The sequence below is a fragment of the Triticum aestivum genome, chromosome 7B (assembly GCF_018294505.1).
Source record: "Triticum aestivum cultivar Chinese Spring chromosome 7B, IWGSC CS RefSeq v2.1, whole genome shotgun sequence".
NCBI classification, from domain to species: domain Eukaryota; kingdom Viridiplantae; phylum Streptophyta; class Magnoliopsida; order Poales; family Poaceae; genus Triticum; species Triticum aestivum.
Genome location: NC_057813.1, coordinates 583,720,946 through 583,748,859, shown reverse-complemented (window position 1 = coordinate 583,748,859; position 27,914 = coordinate 583,720,946).

The following is a 27,914-nucleotide window of genomic DNA, read 5'->3' as shown; positions in this document are numbered from 1 at the left end:
ACCTGAATGCCCTTCTTAAATGTCCATCATCTTTGCCTTGGTCTTAAACCTCTGACAAAAATAGTGCACAAATTTCTAGGACATCCTAAGGTCACTGGATTAAATCATTAGTTATTTGAATTTAGGAATTTAAATACTATAAAATATTTCAAATGTCCAAATAATCCCAAACTAAAATGTTCCATGTTGGATATATTCTAAACAATGGGCATGTGCAGTTTGGTGATTTTTTATAATGTTTAGCTATTTTTAGCAATGCCACAAACTTGCAGAAATAAAAGAAAACAGAAAATAAAAGGAAAAGGACTTACCTGGATGTTTCTACCACCCGTCCCGCCTGGTGGCCCAGCACTGTGCTGGCCCATGCCAGCCAGCTGCTTCGTCCCTGCCAGGCAGGCAGGGAGGTGACTCCGACGAGCGCGAGCTCGCCACGGCGCCACCTGATTACCACTTTGCCCCTGGATGCGCTGGTCGACCAACACGTCGACCCCTCGACCGCCTGGACAACCCCATTCTCCCCCAACGCCTCTCCCTCGCTTCCCTCCTCCATGGCCGACGCAGCGGCAACCGCCTCACCGTCGTAGACGCGACCACCGCCGTCTCTGCGCCGCCTCACCGTGACCACCAGCTCCACCGTCCTCCTCTACATCGAGCAAGCCTAGCCCCAAGCGCTCGCTTGCCCCAACCCCACTGCACCGACGTCGCCCGACTCTGCCATCGCCGGAGATCCCCTTCACCGTCACCACAGTTTTAGCTCGTCCCCGACCACGCCGCCTAACTCATCATGATCGTCGTGAGCTTCTGCCTCTCTCCATCCTTATTGTTCTCGCTGCCGCCCTCTGCTTCGACCATAATGAGCTCCACCGCACCCGCCACCGTTGATCTCGTCAACGACGCAGCTCCGGCCACCCAGCGGCTAAGCCACCATGTCCACTAACCTCACAACGCCATGTAGACCACATAGGAGTTGGCCTCGAGCCTCCAAGATCACCACAAAAACAAGTTCATCCTTGCCCGAGCTCTGGCAACCCCAAGGCTCGTCGCCGGCGATGTTTCCGGTGACTTGGAGCTCAACCACCACCACCACTCGACGCTGCTCACTCCTAGCTACCTATAGATGGCCTGCTTCGTCCATTTGGTCATCGGAGGGCGAATCCCGTAGCCTCCGCCGTGTCTGGACGGCGTCGGCGGCTAAACACCGGCGAGTCAGTGTAGTTTGACTAGGGGTTTGACTCCCATGGGTCACTGACATGTGGGACCTACCATCTAGTCAAATCTAGTTTAGTATTAAACCAATTCTAATTAACTTAGTTAATTAACAAAGACACTGACTAGTGGGTCCCACTGGTTAGGTTTGACCTGGACGCCCCTATTGACCTGCTGGCACAATGTTGATGCAATGTTGATGCAGTAATTCACTTTTCTGGATTTATTCTTCGTCAGGAAATTTCAGAAAATAGTGCTAACTTCAAAAAATCATAGAAATTAATCTGTAACTCCAAATGCAAAGTGTTATATATGAAAAATGATCAAAAAATCCAATCTATCCATCTATACTGGTTTCATGCATGTTTAAACAAGTTAACTTACTATTTAGTGCAAAACAAGATTAAGCAGTATTTAAGATCACACATGAGTTTGGAATTTGAATCTTCGGTTCAAAATGGCTCAAACTCATCTGGTCATAGCTGCATTAGCCCAATACACTCATTTTGCCATGTGTCATGCATGCATCATATTGTTGCATATTGTTTGGTAATGATTGTGCTTCGGTGCTCTCTGCGGTAGGTTCAGCCCCGGAAGAATACCGCGAGAACCCGTACGAAGACCGGTATCAAGCTACGGACCTGCCAGGCAAGCAACCACCCATTTGATCATATCGATAAAATCCCATGTTCTCGCTTTTGCTCTCATTTACGGCATTTAAGACAACGCGATTCAAACTGCTGTGTGCTACGGTAGTTGAACCCATTTCCTCTACATGACCTGCCATTGCCACAGTAACTAGATGAACCCCACTAGCATGTGTAGGAGTTGATTGAGCCATGATTGTGTTTCCTACCATGCAATGCCTGCTATGCTTAGAGTCGTGTCAGGCCTGGTTCATCTGGGTGATGGGCTAGAGTGAAATGATCATGTCGGTAATGAGAGTGATGTGTTGAACACGATTTGGTAAAGGTATCGATGAGAGGCCATGTAGGAGTACATGGTGGGTTGTTTCATTGGAACCGTCCTTAAGCACTGAGATCTTTATGTGCGATTTAAGAATCAGCTACTACTGTGCATTAGGATCCTTAATTGACCCTCTCGGCTTCTTAACCACCCCCGTCCTCTGTCCAAGAGTTGCAAGTAGTTTCTAGTCTTTGTAGCATACTGGAGGCCATGGACAGCGCTGACCCTCGGGGTGGGCTGTGATGAGGTAGGTATGTGGCCGGGCATGCCGGGCACCCGTTAGGTGTCTTGGAACCCTGTACACATCGTTCGCGACCGTATGTGGAAACCTCGGCCGGACAACCTGCGGATGGAACCTGAATAGGCGATAAACCTGGACTAGAGACTTGAGTGTTTAGGACGACACCCACATTGGGCTTCCGCTTGAAGCTTGCCCAGTACTGATACATCTCCATCGTATCTACTTTTCCAAACACTTTTGCCCTTGTTTTGGACTCTAACTTACATGATTTGAATGAAGCTAACCCGGACTGACGTTGTTTTTAGCAGAACTGCCATGGTGTTATTTTTGTGCAGAAATAGAAGTTCTCGGAATGACCTGCAAATCCATGGAGGCACTTTTCAGAATTAAAAAAATACTAGTGAAAGAATTAACATCAGGGGGCCCACAGCCTGGTCACAAGGGTGGGGGGCACGCCCCTCCCCTAGGGAGGGCCCCCTACCTCGTGGGCCCCCTGGACGTCCACTGACCTCAACTCCAACTCCATATATTTGCTTTCGCGGAGAAAAAAATAAGTGAAGAAAGGTTCATCGCGTTTTACGATACGGAGCCACCGCCAAGCCCTAAAACCTCTCAGGAGGGCTGATCTGGAGTCCGTTAGGGGCTCCGGAGAGGGGAATCCGTCGCCATCGTCATCATCAACCATCCTCCATCACCAATTTCATGATGCTCACCACCGTGCGTGAGTAATTCCATCGTAGGCTTGCTGGACGGTGATGGGTTGGATGAGATTTACCATGTAATTACGTTAGTTTTGTTAGGGTTTGATCCCTAGTATCCACTATGTTCTGAGATTGATGTTGCTATGACTTTGCTATGCTTAATGCTTATCACTAGGGCCCGAGTGCCATGATTTCAGATCTGAACCTATTATGTTTTCATGAATATATGTGAGTTCTTGATTCTATCTTGCAAGTCTATAGTCACCTATTATGTGTTATGATCTGTTAACCCCGAAGTGACAATAATCGGGATACTTACTGGTGATGACCGTAGTTTGAGGAGTTCATGTATTCACTAAGTGTTAATGCATTGGTCCGGCACTCTATTAAAAGGAGGCCTTAATATCCCTTAGTTTCCATTAATGCTTTGATTGTTCCATGCTATTATATTACCCGTTTTGGATGTTTATGGGCTTTACTTTACACTTTTATATCATTTTTGGGACTAACCTACTAACCGGAGGCCCAGCCCGTATTGCTGTTTTTTTGCCTATTACAGTGTTTCGAAGAAAAGGAATATCAGACGGAATCCAAATGGAATGAAACCTTCGGGAGCGTGATTTTTGGAACGAACGTGATCCAGAGGACTTGGAGTGCAAGTCAAGAAGCTGTCGAGGCGGCCGCGAGGGTGGATGGCGCCCCCCCCTACTGGGCGCGCCCCCTATCTCGTGGGCCCCTCGGGCATCCACCGATGTACTTCTTCCTCCAATATATACCCATGTACCCTGAAAACATCAGGGGCGACCATGAAAATTTATTTCCACCACCGTAACCTTCTGTATCCGGGAGATCCCATCTTGGAGTCGTCGGCGGCGCTCCGCCGGAGGGGGAATCCACCATAGAGGGCTTCTACATCAACACCATAGCCTCTCGGATGAGTTGTGAGTAGTTTACCACATTCCTTCGGGTCCATAGTTATTAGCTAGATGGCTTCTTCTCTCTCTTTGAATCTCAATACCATGTTCTCCTTGATCTTCTTGGAGATCTATTTGATGTAACTCTTTTTGCGGTGTGTTTGTCGAGATCCGATGAATTGTGGGTTTATGATCAAGTTTATCTATGAGAAATATTTGAATCTCCTCTGAATTCTTTTATGTATGATTAAGTTATCTTTGCAAGTCTCTTCGAATTTTCAGTTTGGTTTGGCCTACTAGATTAATCTTTCTTGAAGTGGGAGAAGTGCTTAGCTTTGGGTTCAATCTTGCGATTCCTTTCCCAGTGACAGCAGGGGCAGCAAGGCATGTATTGTATTGTTGCCATCGAGGATAAAAATATGGGGATTATATCATATTGCATGAGTTTATCCCTCTACATCATGTCATCTTTCTTAATGCGTTACTCTGTTCTTATGAACTTAATACTCTAGATGCATGCTGGATAGCGGTCGATGTGTGGAGTAATAGTAGTAGATGCAGGCAGGAGTTCGTCTACTTTTCAAGGACGTGATGCCTATATACATGATCATGCCTAGATAATCTCATAATTATTCGCTTTTCTATCAATTGCTCGACAGTAATTTGTTCACCGACTGTAATACTTATGCTATCTCGAGAGAAGCCACTAGTAAAACATATGGCCCCCGGGTCTATCTTTTATCATATAAGATTTCAATCTACTTTTATTTGCATCTTTACTTTTCCAATCTATATTATAAAACACCAAAAATATATTTATCTTATCATACTATCTCTATCAGATCTCACTTTCGCAAGTGGCCGTGAAGGGATTGACAACCCCTTTTATGGCGTTGGTTGCAAGTTCTTTGTTTGTTTGTGTAGGTGTGTGGGACTTGTGAGGAGCCTCCTACTGGATTGATAGCTTGGTTCTCAAAAACTGAGGGAAATACTTACGCTACTGTGCTGCATCACACTTTCCTCTTCAAGGAAAACCAACGCAAGCTCAAGACGTAGCAAGAAGGATTTCTTGCGCAGTTGCCAGGGAGGTCTTCGCTCAAGTCAAGACATACCAAGTACCCATCACAAACTCATCTCCCTCGCATTTACATTATTTGCCATTTGCCTCTTGTTTTCCTCTCCCCCACTTCACCCTTGTCGTTTTATTCGCCCTCTCTTTCCCAATCTCCTCTCTCTTTTCCGTTTGCCTTCCCGTTTCCCAATCCAGGGTTTTAGTACCTTGGATAGTCCATCTATCCTCTCTAAGCTCATAAATAATGATGATATGGAAAGACCCAATGGGGTCACCAATGAGAGCTTGAATAATTTTTATGAAGATGACTCTGGAATTTTTCGTTATTTACTTGATGAGTCTTTGAAAGATGCTTGGGATAGGTTACTAAGAATTCGGGGTAGCTATGTGGCACAATACCAAATTGAAGTTTACCTAAAAAGTTTCTATGTTGGCTTACCCACTTCTTTCAAGCAAGTTCTAGATTCTATTTTTGAAGGGGGTTTTCTTGAGGGGGATCTATAGATACCTATGAAAAAATGAAAACTATATTTGGGCATCTTATGAATGATAAGGTTGAATCTACCACTCTCTTATGCTTTTATCAAAATGAAATTATCAAAGAAATGAAGGCTAGCTTATATGCAAATTTCCGTAACGTGCTTAATCTCACTTCATCCATTAATGGCAATGTGCTTTCCCAAAATAGAAGAATGAATGCCATAGAAAGGAAACTCTTCCTTTCCTTTCCAAGTGTCAAGGATGGCACTACTTAGATCTATCCTCGCTTTTATGCCTAGCTAGAGGCGTTAAACGATAGCGCTAGTTGGGAGGCAACCCAATTTTATTTGTGTTTTTTTGTTTTTGTTCCTGTTTAGTAATAAATTTTGCATCTACTTTCTGTTTAGATATTTTTTTCATATTTTATTTAGTGTTTGTGCCAAGTAGAACCTATAGGATAACCTATGGTGATAGTTAATTTGATTCTGCTGGAAAACAGAACCTTTGCGCTCACGAGAAAAAATTCAATAAATCACAGAAACGTGATTTTGTGTTGATTCTTTTTACTGAAGATCAACAGACAAATTTCATAAGACTTCCTATTTTGGTAGGATTTTTGGAGTTCCATCAGTATTCGAAAGTTACAGATTGCTACAGACTGTTCTCCTTTTGACAGATTCTGCCTTTCGTGTGTTGTTTGCTTATTTTGATGCATCTATGGCTAGTATGTAAGGGTAAGAACCATAGAGAACTTGGAATACAGTAGGTTTAACACCAATATAAATAAAGAATGAGTTCATTACAGTACATTATGTGGTGGTTTTTCTTTCTTTCACTAACGGAGCTTATGGGATTTCCTGTTGAGTTTTGTGTTGTGAAGTTTTCAAGTTTTGGGTAAAGACTTGATGTAGTATGGAATAAGAAGTGGAAAGATCCTAAGCTTGGGGATGCCCATGGCACCCCAAGATATTCAAGAATAGCCAAAAGCCTAAGCTTGGGGATGCCCCGGGAAGGCATCCCCTCTTTCATCTTCGTTCATTTGTAACTTTACTTGGAGCTATATTTTTATTCGCCAAATGATATGTTTTTTGCTTGGAGCGTCTTGTATGATATTAGCCTTTGCTTTTTAGTTTACCACAATCATCCTTTCTGTACACACCTTTTGGGAGAAGCACACTTGATTGGAATTTATTAGAATACTCTATGTGCTTCACTTATATCTTTTGAGCTAGATAATTTTTGCTCTAGTGCTTCACTTATATCTTTTAGAGCACGATGGTGGCCTAATTTTGAAGAAATTGTTGATCTCTCATTCTTCACTTATATTATTTTGAGAGTCTCTTATAACAGCATGGTATTTGATATGGTTATAAAATTGGCCCTAGAATGGTAGGCATCCAAGTTGGGTATAATAAAAACTATCATAGGAAGTGATCGAATTGGATGCTATGATCAATTTGATACTTGATAATTGTTTTGAGATATGGAGGTAGTGATATTAGAGTCGTGCTAGTTGGGTGATTATGAATTTAAAGAATGCTTGTATTGAAGTTAGCAAGTCCCGTTGTCGGTGTCAAAACCGGCGGATCTCGGGTAGGGGGTCCCGAACTGTGCGTCTAAGGCTAATGGTAACAGGAGACTGGGGACACGATGTTTACCCAGGTTCGGGCCCTCACGATGGAGGTAATACCCTACTTCCTGCTTGATTGATCTTGATGATATGATTATTAGAAGAGTTGATCTACCACGAGATCAGAGAGGCTAAACCCTAGAAGCTAGCCTATGGTATGATTGTTGTTGTTGTCCTACGGACTAAACCCTCCGGTTTATATAGACACTGGAGGGGGCTAGGGTCACACAGAATCGGTTACAGAGAAGGAGATCTACATCCGAATCGCCAAGCTTGCCTGCCACGCCAAGGAGAGTCCCATCCGGACATGGGACGAAATCTTCAATCTTGTATCTTCATAGTCCAACAGTCCGGCCAAAGTACATAGTCCGGCTGTCCGGATAGCCCCTTATCGAGGACTCCCTCAATAGCCCCTGAACCAGGCTTCAATGACGATGAGTCCAGTGCGTAGATTGTCTTCGGCATTGTGAGGTGGGTTCCATCTCCGAATACTCCAAGATAAATTTCGAACACAAGGACCATGTCCGGTTCTGCAAGATAAATTCCATATACCACCATAAAGAGAATAATAATCCACGAATCTAATCTGCTGACAACTCTTCGAAACGTGACATCACTTCATGGTCCGGCTTTTATTTGAACCGTTTTTTTATAACCAGCTATCGCACGAATTACGAGGCGGTTCCTTTGGCACGTCTTGTCGAAGCGGAGATCGTGTCCCTCTTATCGTGGGATCCTCGTCAATACGGGTAAGGGTAATCCAACCATGCATGTTGGTATGACTCCATGTTTTTATGCAAGTCCCGAACGGTTATGCCGGGGACGCTTGATATTCTTCCCCCTTTATAGAGGGGTCGAGGCCTATCCCTTTATCCGATCTATTGAAATGGAGGTGGTTCTATGTCACAGCTCCTCGAGGCTCAAAGTGGGCGGCCGCCCCCGCCTTCCGCTCGGGCCCTCCGCCTCAACTGGCGTCGTGGGTCAACGTGGGACTGGACTGGGGGCTTGCAAATGATGTACCAACGTTGCAGAGCCGCATCCGGGAGCTTCTGGAGAGGGACATTAGTCTTGTCAAAATAATCCAGGTAATGCTAGTTCGGCGGGCCCTGCCGTGTAAATGTCGACCTCTCCGGATGTGGGAGTTCAATCCATAAGGTCCGCGAACCATTCAACACTTCTTCGGCACGACACCTGAAGGAATGTATAAGTTGTTCTTCAAACCATGAATAAAGTGTCCGGACACCACCGATGATGTGGGCCTGAGCTGCAACCGCCCAGATACCCAAGTAAGTAACCCTGTGACCGAACACTTCGTTTATATTTGTCATAACATTGTTTTGAAAAACTGTCCGCGACCAGGATTGGCTCAGTAAGGCGGAGAAAATCAGGTGTCCGGCCCCGCTTCCCGGATGCTCGCCCGGTCCGGCAATAGCCAGGATGCTTAAACGGGCGCTAGGTCAAGTGCCATCAGAGAAAGGTGAAGGGAAGAGTGGAGAAGACAAGAGTGAGCCTCACACATTGTGCATCCGAACCGAGGGAATTAATGTCTCCATGAAGGAGGAGAATCGGGGAGGTGAATCTGAGATTTCCTCCCCACGCGGAAAGAAGAGGGCCGCCTCCGAAGACTTGGCAACGGAGGCTCCTAAACAAGGGAAGAAAACTTCACCAAAGGGCCCTGCCCTGAAGGGTGTTCTTACCGCACCGTGCCCACTAACGGGCCAGCCCTCCACCGAGCTGTAAGTTTAATAAACAAGAAGCTTATAGCTTTTTCCTCTGAGAGTAATAACCATGACCTATTTTTTGCAGTCTGGCTAGCAGTTCGTCTCAACAGGGTTCGTCCTCGGGGGATCTTCTTCCGGAGATGCTGGAGAGTGAAACCCCACCTACCTGTCCGTCCCATGGGGCAGGCGACCCTGAGGTGTCGTCACGGACGAGTCCAGATCCACTGAAGTCAGAAGCTAATACTTCGGCCGCCCCGAGCCCAGCGTGTTCGGCTCTAGTGGAGGACAATGAAAAGGGTCCGGGAGAGTCCGGTGTCCGGCCAAACATACTGACGGGCCTCCTGGAGTCAGCCGCTCTCTCGGAGGATCACCGTACACTAATGGGTACGGTGTTGGAAAAAAATTCCTTTGCCACAAGCAGGTTAAATGACGCTTTTAGGAGCTTGCTCAAAGGCTTTGAGGTAAGCAACAAAATATGCAGTTTTTTTGGTTGCACCGCACGCGATAGATGTGCTCTGTATAGATAGTATCCCCTGAGACTGTGGTTGCCAGCCCATGGCGGCAAATAGAGGATCACACTCCCAGGTAATCATCGCACTTGTATTGATGTGCAGGTTGCTAAGGGTCCGGCGATTGACGTACCAGACCGCTGAATGCACCGAATTGAGGTGACAGATTGATGTGGTGGATGCCGACATCACGCTTGTAAACAAGCGATTCGAGGAGTCGCAGAGTATGTGCTCTTACATCCATATTTGCTTTAGGAAATTGTAAGAAGGTTGTAATATTAATATGATGTGATGTGGCTGCAGGCGGAGCTGCTGCCATTGAGGCCCTGAGGGCGGAACTTGCCCTAGCCAAGGAACAAGCCCGGGTCAGCAATGCGGCTGCCCTAAAGGCAGCCGAAGACTTGAAGGCCGAACGGGCTGCTCATTTATGAAGCGAAGAAAATATAGCCGAGATGGCTGTGGAGCTGAGGGACGCCGCCAGCCGGTATGAGCTTCTCGAGAAGGAGAATCAGGCAAAGGCAGCTGACCTGAAGAAGGCGCTGGATTCGGCTAAGGAGATGCGCTCTGACATTAGAGACGCGTGGGAGGAACTTCGACAAGCCGGAGAAATCGCAGCTGGAAATCCTTATTTGTTGCGGATGAAGTTTTTAGATCCAAAGTATGCTCCGTTGGATAAGCTATGGAGCGCTGCAGATGAGTATGCAGACTTGGCGAAGAGTGCGGCTGATGCGACCAAGTTGTTCAAGGATCATAAAGATAATGAAATCGAAAGGTTGTTCTGTTCGTAATTTAATGCCCCAGCGCGCTCATTACCATTGAGTGAGAAGATGGCCGCTATAGCCGAGCTCCATAGGCTGTCCGGCCTTGCAATGAGGTCTGTAATAGACCATCTGTGGCCTTGGGGACCGAAGCCGGACAGTTACTTTGGTTTGGTGCAACAATTATTTGGCGCCAGAGCGCGAATAGATGGCGAGAAAATGCCGGCGTGCATAGAGGGTGCGCGGATGGCTCTTGCCCGTGTGAAGACATATTGGGCATATATGGAGGCCACCAGCATTACAACCCGGGGTCCGGCAGAAAGCCAAGACCCAGCCGAGCACTATTTTGAGCAGGTCATAGAAGGTGTCCCTAGAATAGAGGCTCACTGCTCGAAGAATGTCATGTTCGAGTGACGAATCTATTAATTGTAAACAATTATGTGTTTAATTATAGAGGTTGTTTTTATACTTTTGCCTAAAAGTATTATAATGTCTCCTGTGTGGATGTTTATGTATGCATATAGCGTGAAAGTTAGTAGTCGTTGGCTTTAGCCCCCACACATATAATGCGGGGGTGTTTGAAAAATAGGCGTAAACACACTTGATCCAACGTCTTGGTCCATTAAGGAGGTGATCGAACGTCGAACCAGGCAACCGGACTATATAGCTGTAACACTTTCACTTAGCCATGGGAGTTGAAAAGGTGGGGCTACTATGTAGCCCATGGTACTTCCGCGTGCATCCGGATACGGTGCGCGTACTTGACCGGATAACCGGTCCTTCATTGATGCGGAGGAATCCTATAGATTCCGATGAGTCCTCGAGTGGTTGACCAGTCTCTCGTTGTATCATGACAGTTAGTTTTCGGCTTTCTCTACTGAGGTGCTCATCCGGAATAACTAGGGCTCAATCGGAGTAGTTCTCCTTTGGCCGCCTTAGCCGATAGAATAGAATGTAAGGCAGCAAACCCAGGAGCCGGGCTAACCCAACATTTGACCAAAGACATGATTCGGAGCTGATGCATATAAGGCCAAACTCGCGACGCCGAACACTCCCGAAGGTATTCAGACTTTATAACATATACTGGGATGAATAACACCCTTGACCCTGTAATTCCAGGTACGTGCATTGATCTGTCGTTGCGAAAAGCCTATAACGCTAGTGTCCCTTATGGGTGTATGAAATACCCGTGGGATGTCAAGCAACAAAAGACAGTAAAGAAGGTTTACACAGGGGCTTAATCCAAAGAGAAACCTTTGGGCGGGGCCCTGCTGCATGTCTGCGCCTTTGTCTTTGTAGTGCCGTATCCTGGAAGGGTGTCGCACGAGTAGTGTCTGTAAAAATGAAAACTCATAGAGAGGAGTAAGCGTGCGGGAATTTGGTTATTCTCAATGGGTATTAGAAATATGAGATATTGGCCTATTGATAAGGCAAGACGAATTGTGGGCTTTATTATGTGTTACCAGCCCCTAGTACCATTCATGGGGATTTATGTTTAGCACCCAGCCAGGGTTTATCTGGGCTGTTGTTGATGGTGGTGCACTGGACTCGTCTAGCCGTGTCCGTGGTCTGAACGATCGATCATGCATTCTAGCGAGAGAGGCCGCCTAGAGTCCGGCAGCAGGAGCTGCCGCATACTGCTCTGCTTTTCCACTAACCGTTATGATGCCACGTGGACTGGGCATCTTAAGTTTAAGGTAGGCGTAGTTCGGTATTGCGTTAAAGCAAGCGAAGGACGTTCTTCCGAGTAATGCATGATAATCCCTGTTGAAGGGAGCGATGTTGAAGAGTAGTTCCTCGCTTCTGAAGTTGTCGGGAGAACCAAATGTCACTTCTAATACGAGGGAGCCCCAGCAGTGGGCCTCAACGCCTGGTATCACTCCATTGAAGGTGGCGCTATTTTGGCTTATTCTGGATGGGTCTATCCCCATCTTGCGGATGGTGTCTTGATATATCAGATTGAGACTACTACCGCCATCCATTAGGACTCGAGTGAGATGGTATCCATCAATTATTGGGTCGAGTACCAAGGCAGCCGATCCTCCGTGCCGGATACTGGCCGGGTGCTCCCTGTGATCAAAAGTGATCGGGTAGGCCACCCAGGAATTGAGTTTTGGGGCGACGAACTCTACGTGAGTTGCATGTACCATGTTTGCCGTTTTGACTTCTGGTGGGAATTTTTCTGGCCCACCGTGTTCGGCTGCCGAGGCTCATCCTCGTCTTCGCTTGGTGTTTCCCTTCCCTTGTGTTCGGTGTTTAATTTTCCGGCCTCCTTGAAGACCAACATTCTCTATGGGTATGATTTGTAGGTTTGTCGGAAGTGCCATGGATTTGGCACAATCTGTCCAGGACTTTATTCAGGCTGGATGGTCCCTCTTTACTGCCTTTGAATGGCTGCTTTCCTTGACTGGGTCGAGAGCCCCTGAATCCAGCGTTGACCTCCATGTTGTCCGGACTATCGTCATTTTGACGCTTGTGCTTAGTGCGCCGTGGCTTCCCGTTGCCATCCCAAATTTTGGATGTGCCCGGGTCATTAGTGCCTCTACGGGCCAACTAGCTGTCTTCACCCACACAAAAGCGTGTCATAAGGCTTGTTAAGGCTGCAATCATCCTTGGCTTTTCTTGGCCGAGGTGTCTGGAAAGCCACTCGTCTCGGATACTGTGTTTGAAGGCCGCTAAGGCTTCGGCATCTGGACAGTCGACAATTTGATTCTTCTTAGTGAGGTATCTGTTCCAAAGCTTGCGGGCTAACTCTCCGGGCTGCTGTATTATGTAACTTAAATCGTCTGCATCTGGAGGCCGGACATAGGTTCCTTGAAAGTTGGCCCTGAAAGCATCAACAAGTTCCTCCCAACATGCAATTGAGTTTTCGGGGAGGCTCTTCAGCCAGTGCCGAGCTGGTCCTTTCAACTTGAGGGGAAGGTATTTGATGGAGTGGAGGTCATCCCCACGAGCCATGTGTATGTGAAGGATAAAATCTTCAATCCAGACTCCAGGGTCTTTTGTTCTATCGTATGCCTCTATATTCACGGGTTTGAATCCTTGTGGAAATTCATGATCCAGCACCTCATCGGTGAAGCACAGAGGGTGCACAGCCCCTCTGTATCTCGCCGTGTCACGGCATGCTGTCGGCTATTGTTGCGCCCGGTGTTGATTCCGAACTGGTATTCGATCAGTATGATCGTTGTGGTGACCATAATCCCGCGTCGACGCATGTCATCTAGACCCGTAAATGGACCTGGCCGCACTGGCCTTTTTGTCCAAGAGCTCACGTAAATCGTGTGCGGTATCAGTGGCTGCTCTATCGCGGCCATAAGGTGGTTGGTCCGGCCGAGTGGCCGTATTGTTCTTTGGCAGAATGGGCGTTGCGGCCTCGTCATCAAATTCGGGTAGCAGTTTGCGCTTTGGGTAGCTCTTCGTGTGGCGATCGTCGCCACATTTTCCATCGGTGTCCAGCACCTTGTTCCATCTTCGGTTGAGCGTGTCCTGCGCGGTTTTAAGCCTTTGCTTCTGCTTCTTCAGGCTCCTTGCCATGGCCAGAAGTTTTCTGCGGAGGTTATCTTGCTTCACACGTTTTTCCAGGATGATGAGTGCATCATCAATCGGACTGTCCTCCCCTTCGTGGGTAGTTTGATGATTTCGGCCCTCGGGATCGCTGTGATCGGGCGTTTGTTCGGTGTGGCCTGGATCTTCTTGCCCTATTGCTGGGTTCGAATTGTCGCCTTTGGAGTCAACTGGATTGTCGTTCTTCCTCGCGCTGTTATCGCTATTTTTACTGTGACTGGACTAAGAGTGGCGCCTGTGCCGTCATTTTTTATTTTGTCCGGGGGGTTTATCCCTGCGTCGTGTCCGTCTTGTCACCGTTGTCTTCCTTGGGCGTGTCCACCATGTAGATGTCATATGATAAAGTGGCTGTCCAGCGCCCCATGGGCGGTGGTTCCAGATCGTCCCCTGCGTCGACATCCATACCGCCGATGTCATTGGAGTCGAAATCAAGCATGTCTGTTAGGTCATTGATAGTGGCTATGAAGTGGGTGGTGGGTGGGAGGCGATTTTCTTCATCATCCGTTCCCCACTCGGGCTGGATATAGTTCGACCAGGAGTCTCCTGACAGAGAGAGAGAGACCTTAACCAATTTAGCACATCACCAAAGGGGGAGTGCTGGAAGATATCCGCGGCGGTGAATTCCATGACTGGAGCCCAATCAGAGTCGATGGGCATGGATGCACGCGGTCCGGGACCTACGACCGAGAACAAGTCTGGGGGCTCGAAGACATAGATTTCCTTAGAAGTGGAGTCTGTGTTCGGCTTCAACGCCGATAGGTGTGCGGCCTCCATGGCGGGGTCCATCCACCCGTCCTTGGATGGCACGATCTGCTCTGGATCAAAGTCCGGAGCCATGGCAGGGGCGATATGCCGAATACTGTCCGAAGGCAGATCTAAGTCATGCGCGTGGCGATCGTTCGACGCTCCTAACGTGGGCTCGAATCCGTCGAAGAACAAGTCTCCATGGATGTGGGCAATATAGTTTAGGTTCCCGAACCTGGCCTGACGGCCAGGGGCATAGCTGTCGATCTGCTTTAGATGGCCAAGCGAGTTGGCCCGCAGTGCGAAGCCGCCGAACACAAAAATCTGTTCGGGGAGAAAAGTCTCACCCTGGACGGAGTTGTTGAAGGTTTGAGAAGCCATCAAGCCTTACAGCAACGACACAGAGGAACTCTCAATGAAAGCACCAATGTCGGTGTCAAAACCGGCGGATCTCGGGTAGGGGGTCCCGAACTGTGCGTCTAAGGCTAATGGTAACAGGAGACTGAGGACACGATCTTTACCCAGGTTCAGGACCTCTCGATGGAGGTAATACCCTACTTCCTGCTTGATTTATCTTGATGATATAGGTATTACAAGAGTTGATCTACCACGAGCTCAGAGAGGCTAAACCCTAGAAGCTAGCATATGGTATGATTGTTGTTGTTATCCTATGGACTAAATCCTCCAGTTTATATAGACATCGGAGGGGGCTAGGGTCACACAGAGTCGGTTACAGAGCAGGAGATCTACATCCGAATCGCCAAGCTTGCCTTCCACGCCAAGGAGAGTCCCATCCGGACACGGGACGAAGTCTTCAATCTTATATCTTCATAGTCCAACAGTCCGGCCAAAGTACATAGTCCGGCTGTCCGGATACCCCCTTATGCAGGACTCCCTCACCCGTAGCATGCACGTATGGTTAAAGTTGTGTAACAAATTTGAAACATGAGGTGTTCTTAGATTGTGCATCCTTATGAGTGGCGGTCGGGGACGAGCGATGGTCTTTTCCTACCAATCTATCCCTCTAGGAGCATGCGCATAGTGCTTGGTTCTTGATGACTTGTAGATTTTTTGCAATAAGTATATGAGTTCTTTTAACTAATGTTGAGTCCATGGATTATATGCACTTTTATCGTTCCATCATTGCTAGCCTCTTCGGTACCGTGCATTGCTCTTTCTCACCTTGAGAGTTGGTGCAAAGTTCACCGGTGCATCCAAACCCCGTGATACGATACACTCTATCACACATAAACCTCCTTATATATTCCTCAAAACAGCCACCATACCTACCTATTTATGGCATTTCCATAGCCATTCTGAGATATATTGCCATGCAACTTTCCACCGTTTCCTTTATCATCATGACATACATTACTATTGTCATATTGCCTTGCATGATCATGCAGTTGACATCGTATTTGTGGCAAAGCCACCATGCATAAATTTTCATACATGTCACTCTTGATTCATTGCCTATCCCGGTACACCGTCAGAGGCATTCATATAGAGTCATATCTTGTTCTAGTTTCGAGTTGTAATTCATGAGTTGTAAATATATAGAAGTGGTGATGATCGTCATTATTAGAGCATTGTCCCTAAAGAAAAAAAAGGCCAAGAAAAGGAAAGGCCAAAAAGAAAAAAAGAAAGGCCAAAAAAAAGAAAAAGGGGCAAATGTTACTATCTCTTTTTCCACACTTGTGCTTCAAAGTAGCACCATGTTCTTCATATAGCGAGTCTCATATGTTGTCACTTCCATATACTAGTGGGAATTTTTCATTATAGAACTTGGCTTGTATATTCCTATGATGGGATTCCTCAAATGCCCTAGGTCTTCGTGAGCAAGCAAGTTGGGTGCACACCCACTAGTTTCTTTTGTTGATCTTTCACACATTTATAGATCTAGTGCATACGTTGCATGGCAATCCCTACTCCTCATGTTGACATCGATTGATGGGCATCTGCATAGCCCGTTGATTATCCTCGTCAATGTATTTCTCCTTTTTTGTCTTCTTCACACAATCCCCATCATTATATTCTATTCCACCCATAGTGCTATATACATGGCTCACGCTCATGTATTGCGTGAAAGTTGAAAAAGTTTGAGATTATTTAAGCACGAAACAATTTCTTGGCTTGCCATCGGTGGTGTCTAAGATGGGAGCATTTTTGTGTGACGAAAATGAAGCATAGCCTAACTATATGATTTTGTAGGGACGAACTTTCGTTAGCCATGGTATTTTGAGAAGACATGATTGCTTTGATTAGTATGCTTGAAGTATTACTATTTCTTATGTCAATATGAACTTTTATTTTGAATCATTTGGATCTGAACATTCATGCTACAATAAAGAAAATTACATTGAGAAATATGCAAGGTAGCATTCCACATCAAAAATTCTATTTTTATCATTTACCTACTCGAGGACGAGCAGGAATTAAGCTTGGGGATGCTTGATACGTCTCCAACGTATCTATAATTTTTGATTGTTCCATGCTATTATATTACCCATTTTGGATGTTTATGGGCTTTACTTTACACTTTTATATCATTTTTGGGACTAACCTACTAACCAGAGGCCCAACCCGTATTGCTGTTTTTTTGCCTATTTCAGTTTTTCGAAGAAAAGGAATATCAAACGGGGTCCAAACAGAATGAAACCTTCGGGAGCGTGATTTTTGGAACGAACGTGATCCAGAGGACTTGTAGTGCAAGTCAAGAAGCTGCCGAGGCGGCCACGAGGGTGGAGCCCCCCTAATGGGCGCGCCCCTATCTCGTGGGCCCCTCGGGCGTCCACTGACGTACTTCTTCATCCTATATATACCCACGTACCCCGAAAACATCAGGGGAGACCACGAAAAGCTATTTCCACCACCGTAACCTTCTGTATCTGCGAGATCCCATCTTGGAGCCGTTGCCGGCGCTCCCCCGGAGGGGTAATCCACCATAGAGGGCTTCTACATCAACACCATAGCCTCTCCGATGAGTTGTGAGTAGTTTACCACAGACCTTTGGGTCCATAGTTATTAGCTAGATGGCTTCTTCTCTCTCTTTGAATCTCAATACCATGTTCTCCTTGATCTTCTTGGAGATCTAATCGATGTAACTCTTTTTGCGGTGTGTTTGTCGAGATCCGATGAATTGTGGGTTTCTGATCAAGTTTATCTACGAGAAATATTTGAATCTCCTCTGAATTCTTTTATGTATGATTAAGTTATCTTTGGAAGTCTCTTCGAATTTTCAGTTTGGTTTGGCCTACAAGATTGATCTTTCTTGCAATGGGGAAGTGCTTAGCTTTGGGTTCAATCTTGCGATGTCCTTTCCCAGTGATAGCAGGGGCAGCAAGGCACGTATTGTATTGTTGCCATCGAGGATAAAAAATATGGGGTTTATATCATATTGCATGAGTTTATCCGTCTACATCATGTCATCTTTCTTAATGCGTTACTCTGTTCTTATGAACTTAATACTCTAGATGCATGCTGGATAGCGGTCGATGTGTGGAGTAATAGTAGTAGATGTAGGAAGGAGTCGGTCTACTTTTCATGGACGTGATGCCTATATACATGATCACGCCTAGATAATCTCATAATTATTCGCTTTTCTTTCAATTGCTCGATAGTAATTTGTGCACCCACCGTAATACTTATGCTATCTCGAGAGAAGCCACTAGTGAAACCTATGGCCCCGGGTCTATCTTTTATCATATAAGCTTGCAATCTACTTTTGTTTGCATCTTTGCTTTTCCAATCTATATTATAAAACACCAAAAATATATTTATCTTATCATACTATCTCTATCAGATCTCACTTTCGCAAGTGTCCGTGAAGGGATTGACAACGCCTTTATTGCGTTGGTTGTGAGTTCTTTGTTTGTTTGTGTAGGTGCGTGGGACTTGTGAGGAGCCTCCTACTGGATTGATACCTTAGTTCTCAAAAACTGAGGGAAATACTTACGCTACTGTGCTACATCACCCTTTAGTCTTCAAGGAAAACCAACGCAAGCTCAAGACGTAGCAAGGACCACTTGGATAGTTGTGTTGGTTGTGTTTTCAGGGACAGGACAGTCGACCAAGCTGAATTGCTATTAAATAATATGTTGGCAAATGAAAATAATTGGGCACCACCTAAACCAACTCCTAAGCCAACTCCAAAGAAGAGAGGTGTTCTATTTCTCAGTCCTGAAGATATGCAAGAGGCAAAGAAATCTGTGAAAGAGAAAGGTATTAAAGCTAAAGATGTTAAAAATTTACCTCCTGTTGAAGAAATTCATGGCCTCAATATACCACCTAAAGAAATACAAGGTCTTGATAACCCGACACAAGTAGTGAAGGTAAAATCTCTTTATAGATAGGATAAAGTTGAAATCCCGTCTACTAAGTTTGCTAGCCAATGCTTAGATGAATTTGATGATTTTATGGATAAACAAGCAAATTTCAATGATTATGTTAGTAGACAATTGAAAAATAATGCTTATATGATTGGACGCTTGAGTGATTATATGTCTAGTGTTAAGGGTGAACTTAAACTCACTAGTAAACATGTTTCTATGGTCACTACTCAAGCAGAACAAGTACTTAAGGCTGAGAATGAATTGCTTGATGAATTAAATAATAAACATGACTTTGCTGTTAGAGTGGCTACTAGAACTGGTAAAATGACTCAGGAACCTTTGTATCCTGAAGGCCACCCTAAGAGAATTGAATGAGATTCTCAGAAAAATAACTTAGATTCTCCTAGTCCTTCTAAAAAGAAGAAAAAGAAAAATGATAGGACTTTGCATGCTTCTAGTGAACCTATTGTAGAAACACCTGAGTATCCTAATGATACTTCTATTTCTGATGCTGAAACACAATCTGGAGATGAGCATGAACCTAATGATAATGCTAATAATGATGTTCATGTAGATGCTCAACCCAGCAATAACAATGATATAGAAATTGAACCTGCTGTTGATCTTGATAACCCACAATCAAGAAATCAACGTTATGATAAGAGAGACTTTGTTGCTAGGAAACATGGTAGGGAAAGAGAACCATGGGTTCGGAAACCCATGCCTTTTCCTCCTAAACCATCCAAGAAAAAGGATGATGAGGACTTTGAGAACTTTGCTGAAATAATTAGACCTATTTTCTTACGCATGCGCTTAACCGATATGCTTAAAACAAACCCTTATGCTAAATACATGAAAGATATTATTACAAATAAAAGAAAAATACCTGAAGCTGAAATCTCCACCATGCTTGCCAACTATACCTTTAAGGGTGGAATACCTAAGACACTTGGAGATTTTGGAGTACCCACTATACCATGCTCCATCAAAAGAAATTATGTTAAAACTACCTTATGTGATCTAGCAGCCGGTGTCAGTGTTATGCCTCTTTCATTATACCGTAGACTTGAATTAAGTAAGTTGACACTTACTGAGATATCCTTGCAAATGGCTGATAAATCAACCGCTATACCTGTCGGTATTTGTGAGGACATGCCTGTTGTTGTTGTGAATGTTATTATCTTAATAGACTTTGTCATTCTTGATATTCCATAGGACAAGAGTATGTCGATTATCCTTGATAGACCCTTTCTAAATACTGCAGGTGTTGTTATTGATTGCAACAAAGGCAATGTCACCTTTCATGTTAATGGTAACGAGCATACAATACACTTTCCGAGGAAACAACCTCAAGTTCAAAGCATAAATTCTATTGGGAAAATTCCATCAATAATTTTTGGAGATTTTGAATTTCCTCTTCCTACTTCAAAGAAAAAGTATGATATTCTTATTATTGGGGATGTTCATATCCCCGTTAAGGTAACCTAGTGTCACTTTGAAATTTCTCCGGTTTCATGTGATTCAGAATGAGTTTGTTAACAAGACTGGATCAACCTTGTTAGTGGATTCCTTTTGATGAGCATGAGATGGATGAAGTTAGAAGGCACAACCTTCTATACTCTCTCTTTACTTCCTGTTACTTAGAATAAATAAAGTAGAAATAGTATATTTTGTCTGTTTTCTGAATTATCCATTCAATAAAAAATATCCCGAAAATAAAAGTTCTCCAAATGCCATGCCAATTTAATATGATTTTTTCTGGAATATTTGAGAATATTTGGCACTGAGAACACAGCAGGGGGAGCAAGCACCTGGCCACGAGGGTCCAGGGCGCGCCCACCCCTACAGGGCGCGCCCCCTGCCTTGTGGGCCCATGGTGGCTCCCCTCCACTTATTCCTGCACCCACACACTCCATCTTCCTCCCAAAAAAATCACTACTAGCTCACGCATGAGTTCTAGCTCGTTTTGCTGCCATTTTCGATCTCCTTGCTCAAAGCTGCATTCACAAAACTGCTTTGGGGGATTGTTCTTTGATATGTGACTCCTCCAATGATCCAATTAATTTTTTCTCTAGTGCTTTATTCATTGCAAATTCTTGCTGCTTAGGTGGCCCTGTTCTTGAGCTTGCATGTTAAATTTATGAGGTCCCAAGTAATTCTAATGCATGATAGAGGCTCTAGGCACTTGTGGGAGTAGTTGCTACCAATTTTATTTAGTTTGTTTCACTTTTATTTTGAGTTACTAAATTTCAAATATTTCTAGAAAATGATAAAGAGATTCTTCTTGAGGGGCTCTTCTAGCCAAGGCTCTAAGGATAAACAAGCTAAGGAGAATCAAAAGCCGAAGTATAATCTTCCTCGTGTGGCGGAAGTACGGCCGTGTGAATGGCCTTGTGATGATTTCTTGATAGCAGCCGGGATATATGATGATTTCTATTCTTTGGTTGATAATGCGGGCCTCACCGACTTCCTCCACAACCAGCTTGAACAGTATCTCTTACTCACCAATACTTTTGTGCAAAATTTCTACTTTTGTGCAAAATTTCTACTTTTACCCTAAGAAGTCACCTCATTCAGTAGAGTTTAAATTATATGATATTGATAGGGAGATGTCACTCTATGAATTTTGCATGGTTTGCAAGATACCCTTTGGGGCAGCCTAGAGGAACCACAACATAAAGATGTGGAACGATTTCTTGACACTATCACTATAGGGGAAATGAGGAAAGTTTCTGATGCACGAATAACTAGCATTCATTTTCCTGTCTTACGCTACTTTGCAATATTTGCTAGTCGATGCTTGATTGGTCGCGAAAACTGTGGAAACCTCAGTATTCCTGATATTATCATTTTGTTCCATCCCTTATTATATGACAACACTTTTAATATGGGGGCTATTATTGCTAGAAGATTAAGCATGAACGGTACTAAGGGCCCCATATTTGGAGGTATCTATGCTTCACGCCTCGCTCAACACTTCGAGATACCTATTAGGCACTATGAGGATGAAGAAAAACTGTTGCCCCTTACTTTTCTAGATTACAAGAGCATGGTAGCACACGAGTTTATTGTTGCAAATGATGAGAATATGCTTAAATATAATTTGAGATATCATAAGGAACACAGTGAAACTATTATCCTGCCTGCACCCTCTTTGTTTGATTTATCTTCAGGCACGTTTCTCGTCTTACCGGAGGCCGCTCGTGCTTACCAAGGCTAGACATCATCCCAGAGCCTGAGCCGGAACCACAACTTTACCATTATCGACCATCCTTTTATCAGTGGAATCCGGAGGAGTTTGCCAGCCAGTGGTACCCAAATGAGGCACCTCAATACACTGGAGGGAGCAGCTCTGGCCCATGGCCATAGACCAACTTAGGCCAAAAGCCTAAGCTTGGGGGAGAACGTATTCCTGACCGACTTTACATTCATGTTCACACACTCATTCTAGTGTCGGTGCTCATACTCTTTCATTGTACTATCCATGCTAGTTTAATTTATTTTTCTGCATTCTTCTTGTGTGTTAGATAAACCTTAAGAAAAACCAACAAAAATAGTTAGTTTAATTTCCATGCCTGTAATAGTAATAATTAAAAGAATAACTCAAAAAGATTTCTCATTCTTCTTTTTGCTTTTTGGGAGCTTTCCCGTGTAAATAGTTTTATTTCTTTTCTTTTCCTTTGGGGGTCGAGAGAAGAAGACTATAATGAAAATGTCTAAGTGGCTCTCATATGCATAATTGATTTACTTTAACCAAGAGCCCATATTACTTTGTCTTCTCTCTTGAAATGAATGCTTGCAGATTCCAGCTTAGTCCAATGCACGTGCCTATTATTATTATCCACACCGTTCGATCGTGCAAGTGAAAGGCAATGATGATGATATATGATGAAATGATTGTGATAAGAGGAGCTGGTATGAACTCAACCTCTCTTGTTTTTGTAAATATGATTAGCTAGTCATTCCTCATTCAGCCTATTATGAATAAACATGTTTGCAATGATAATTAGAGATTATGGTTGCTTATGCCATGCTTAATTAGCTATGAGTTTATAATGGTTTACCTTGTGTGCCAACATGCTATTAAAATGGTTGTGATGTGGTATAATAGGGTGGTATCCTCCTTTGAATGAATTGAGTTACTCGACTTGGCACATGTTCACGTATGTAGTTGAAAAAGAATCAACATAGCCTTCACAATATTTATGTTCATGGTGGATTATATCCTACTCATGCTTGCACTCAGTGTTTATTAATTTTAATGCATGTTCATGACTGTGTCGCTCTCTCAGTTGGTCGCTTCCCAGTCTTTTTCTAGCCTTCACCTGTACTAAGCGGGAATACTGCTTGTGCATCCAAACTCCATAAACCCCAAATTTATTCCATATGAGTCCACCATACCTTCCTATATGCGGTATCTACCTGCCGTTCCAAGTAAATTTGTATGTGCCAAACTCCAAACCTTCAAATGAAATTCTGTTTTGTATGCTCGAATAGCTCATGTATCAACTAGGGCTGTCTATATCTTCCATTCTAGGCGGGTTATTCTCAAGAGGAGTGGACTCCGCTCCTCATTCACGAGAAAATGGCTGGTCATCGGGATGCCCAGTCCCATGCTCAAATCAAATCAAAATAATTAAACAAAACTCCCCCAGGATTGTTGTTAGTTGGGGGCACCCGTTGTTTCGGGCAAGCCATGGATTGATGCTTGTTTGGGAACCACCTATAATGTGTGTAGCATGGAAGATATTGAGATCTCATAGTTGTTATGTTGACAGTGAAAGTATACCACTCAAAATGCTATTATCTGTGTTTTAAAAATCGAGCTCTGGCACCTCTACAAATCCCTGCTTCCCTCTGCGAAGGGCCTATCTATTTACTTTTATGTTGAGTCATCACCCTCTTATTAAAAAGCACCCGCTGAAGAGCACCTCTATCATTTGGATGTATTACTATTAGTTTATATTGGGTATGACTATGACTGGATCTCTTTTACCATGAATTACAATGTTTAGTCAGTCCTTGATCTTTAAAGGTGCTCTGCATTTATGTTTTGCGGTCTCCGAAAGGGCTAGCGAGATACCATCTTGTTATATCATATTATGATTGTTTTGAGAAAGTGTTGTCATTCGAGTTTTATTATTATTGCTCGCTAGTTGATTATGCCATTGATATGAGTAAACATGAGACCTAAGTGCTATTGTGAATGTGGTTATTTATAATCTTTACTGAAAACATGAATGCTAGCTTTACATATTTACAACAACAAGAGCAAACCGAGTTTGTAAAAGTTTTTCTTATCACTTTTAGTTTATCATCTGAATTGCTTGAGGACAAGCAAAGGTTTAAGCTTGGGGGAGTTGATATGTCTCTGTCATATCTACTTTTCCAAACACTTTTGCCCTTGTTTTGGACTCTAACTTGCATGATTTGAATGGAACTAACCCAGACTGACGTTGTTTTTAGCAGAACTGTCATGGTGTTATTTTTGTGCAAAAATAAAAATTCTCGGAATGACCTACAAATCCACGGAGGCACTTTTCAGAATTAATAAAAAATAGTGGCGAAAGAATTAACGTCAGGGGCCCACACCCTGGTCACGAGGGTGGGGGGCGCGCCCCCTCCCCTAGGGCGCGCCGCCTACCTTGTGGGCCCCCTGGACGTCCACCGACCTCAACTCCAACTCCATATATTTGCTTTTGCGGAGAAAAAAAATAAGTGAAGAAGGGTTCATTGTGTTTTACGATACAGAGCCGTCGCCATCGTCATCATCAACCATCCTCCATCACCAATTTCGTGATGCTCACCGCCGTGAGTGAGTAATTCCATCATAGGCTTGCTAGACGGTGATGGGTTGGATGAGATTTACCATGTAATTAAATTAGTTTTGTTAGGGTTTGATCCCTAGTATCCAATATGTTCTGAGATTGATGTTGCTATGACTTTGCTATGCTTAATGCTTGTCACTAGGGCCCGAGTGCCATGATTTCAGATCTGAACCTATTATGTTTTCATGAATATATGTGAGTTCTTGATCCTATCTTGCAAGTCTATAGTCACCTATTATGTGTTATGATCCGTTAACCCCGAAGTGACAATGATCGGGATACTTACCGGGTATGATCGTAGTTTGAGGAATTCATGTATTCACTAAGTGTTAATGCTTTGGTCCGGTACTCTATGAAAAGGAGGCCTTAATATCCCTTAGTTCCCATTAAGACCCCGCTACCACGGGAGGGTAGGACAAAAGATGTCATGCAAGTTCTTTTCCATAAGCACGTATGACTATATTTGGAATATATGCCTACATTACATTGATGAACTGGAGCTAGTTCTGTGTCTCCCTATGTTATAACTATTACATGAAGAATCGCATCTGACATAATTATTCATCACTGATCCAATGCCTATGAGCTTTTCACATATTGTGATTTTCTTAGTTACTTTACCATTGCCACTGTTACAATTACTACAAAACAGCTACTGTTACTTTTGCTACTGTTACCATTACTTCCAAACTACTTTGCCACTAAATACTTTGCTGCAGATACTAAGTTATCCAGGTGTGGTTGAATTGACAACTCAACTACTAATACTTGAGAATATTCTTTGGCTCCCCTTGTGTCGAATCAGTAAATTTGGGTTGAATACTCTACCCTCGAAAACTGTTGTGATCCCCTATACTTGCGGATTATCATGTACATGTCGTGTAAACGGCGATAATTGGTGGAACCGTGTATGACGAAGTACACCCCTGCAGGGTTAACATCATCTCTTCGAATAGACGCATCTGCGGTAAAGGACTACTTGGTTGCCTATACACTTCATAGACAAGTAAATGGAAACTACTAAAAGCCTCAAGATAGGTGTGAGTGCCGAGGATGGCCCTTCCCTAGGATGACGGAGGTGGATCCCCGATAGTGTATTGATGTGGTGTGTAGTGGCTTCAAGTGCGCAAAACAATTACAAGTTGGTGTCTCATAAGATAGCTTAGCCAAGAGTCAAAGCTAGCTTGCTGCAATAACCCCACCATCCCTTCTTGATAATGTGCATGTATGTAGAATCTGATGTAAGTCTTGCTGAGTACCTTTGTACTCATGTTTGCTTAATTTATGTTTTACAGAAGATGCTGCAACCCCTTCTGATGGGTTCTTCGTAGACCTTGATGTCGACGAGTAGTTGAGGCCTAGGTGGTGATCCTGAGCACACGATGGACCGTGTAGGGTAGCCACGCTTCCTCAAGCCTCTTTTATTTTCTAGATGTCTGTACTCAGACATGCTACTTCCGCTGTTGGCTTATATGTTTGTATGACTTGAATGTTGGGTCGTGTGACCCGTATCTGTGTGAATTTTATGTATGCTCTCTGGAGTTTAAATAAAGTACTTGATGTTGTAGAGTCATGTTGTGATGCCATGTTGTATTTGCACATATCGAGCATATTGTGTGTATGATTGAAATGCTTGGTATGTGTGGGATCTGACTATCTAGTTGTTTATCCTTGGTAGCATTTCTTACCAGGAAATGTCTCCTAGTGCTTCCACTGAGCCTTGGTAGCTTGCTACTTCTCCGGAACACTTAGGCTGGCCGGCATGTGTCCTTCTTCATTCATGTGTCCGTCCCTTAGGGGAAATGTCATGCGTTGTCTACCGGAGTCCTGTTAGCCTGCTACAGCCTAGTATACCGGAGTCCTGCTAGCCAAGTTGCTACAACGTGGATTCACACGCTGATGACCGACACATTCATTGCTGGGTCATGTATGCATTTCGCTGTAAGTTAGTGCCACTTTGGGTTCACGACTAGCCATGTCAGTCCGGGCTCCTTGTCATATGGATGCTAGCGACACTATCATATATGTGTGCCAAAAGGAACAAACGGTCCTGGGCCTGGTAAGGAGACACCCGTGGGAATACCATGCGTGAGGTCGCAAAGTGATATGAGGTGTTACATGCTAGATCGGTGTGGCATTGAGTCGGGGTCCTGACAGCATTGGCATCAGAGCAGGACTGCCTGTAGGTCCTCCAAACCAAATTGGTCGATGTTGAGTCTAGAAATGCTTTAGTTATATGTAGGGGAATTGATTGTGGGATGGAATGTAAGGCTCTTTTACTCCTTTACCTCATGGCATTCTGATCTGAGTCAGTCCATTCTTTCCACCGGGGGTTAAGGACTAGGATCTCTTCTCTCTATCAGGTTCACGTGTTACTAATCCGTAGTAACTTATAGGATTGATGGTTACAAGCCCCAGTTCAGTTCTACTAATCCATTATATTGCCAGTTGGACCCAGAACCTTGATATGATGTTGTTGAGTTTCTATGCAATCCTTTGCAAGGTGTCTCAAAATCCTTTTTGAGCATTTACAATCGTTATGTTGTCCAATTCCTGCTAGAAATTCTAATGCCTTTGCATTATTTGGTGTTTTAGATGTCGTCTCACACTGTTCACCAGGTGGTTCGACTGACCCGCGGCATTGTCGTGCCCGGGCATACGGCCATGTTAGTATGAGTGATGACTCAGACCGACTACAGATGGTATCCTGAATATACCGTCGAGGAGCAGTTTCGTGATTTCAATCAGAGTCAGTTTATCTGCACTGTGAGGATCTTTCCATCTTATCCTGGTTCTACCAAGCCTCTGCACTGGTCTTATGGGCTTGGTATCACCGTGGAGATGTCTGTGCAGGACGCTGCCTACTCTATGATCTCCATCATTCGAGCCGGGTATGCATTACTAAATGATTCTGAGTTCCACTATCTGCCGGCGGCACACACTGGCCAAGAGGGCTATTACACTGGACTTTATGCCGATGCTTCTCACGAGGAGCCACTTCTTCACACTCCTACTGAGATGTTAGAGGAGAAAGACTGCGAGAACCGTGCCTTACGCAAGGAGTTGTACAACACCCGCTAGGACCACTGGGCTACCCTAACACGGCTCCCACCAGCCGTGCAGACCGGTTACCTAGATATGTGTCACTTGTACCCTGTCCGCACACGTCTTCCGACTTGCATGGATTATGAAGATGTTGGAGGTATCACGCCTCCGCATGGGCGCCGTCTTCCACCCTTCGTGGGGCCG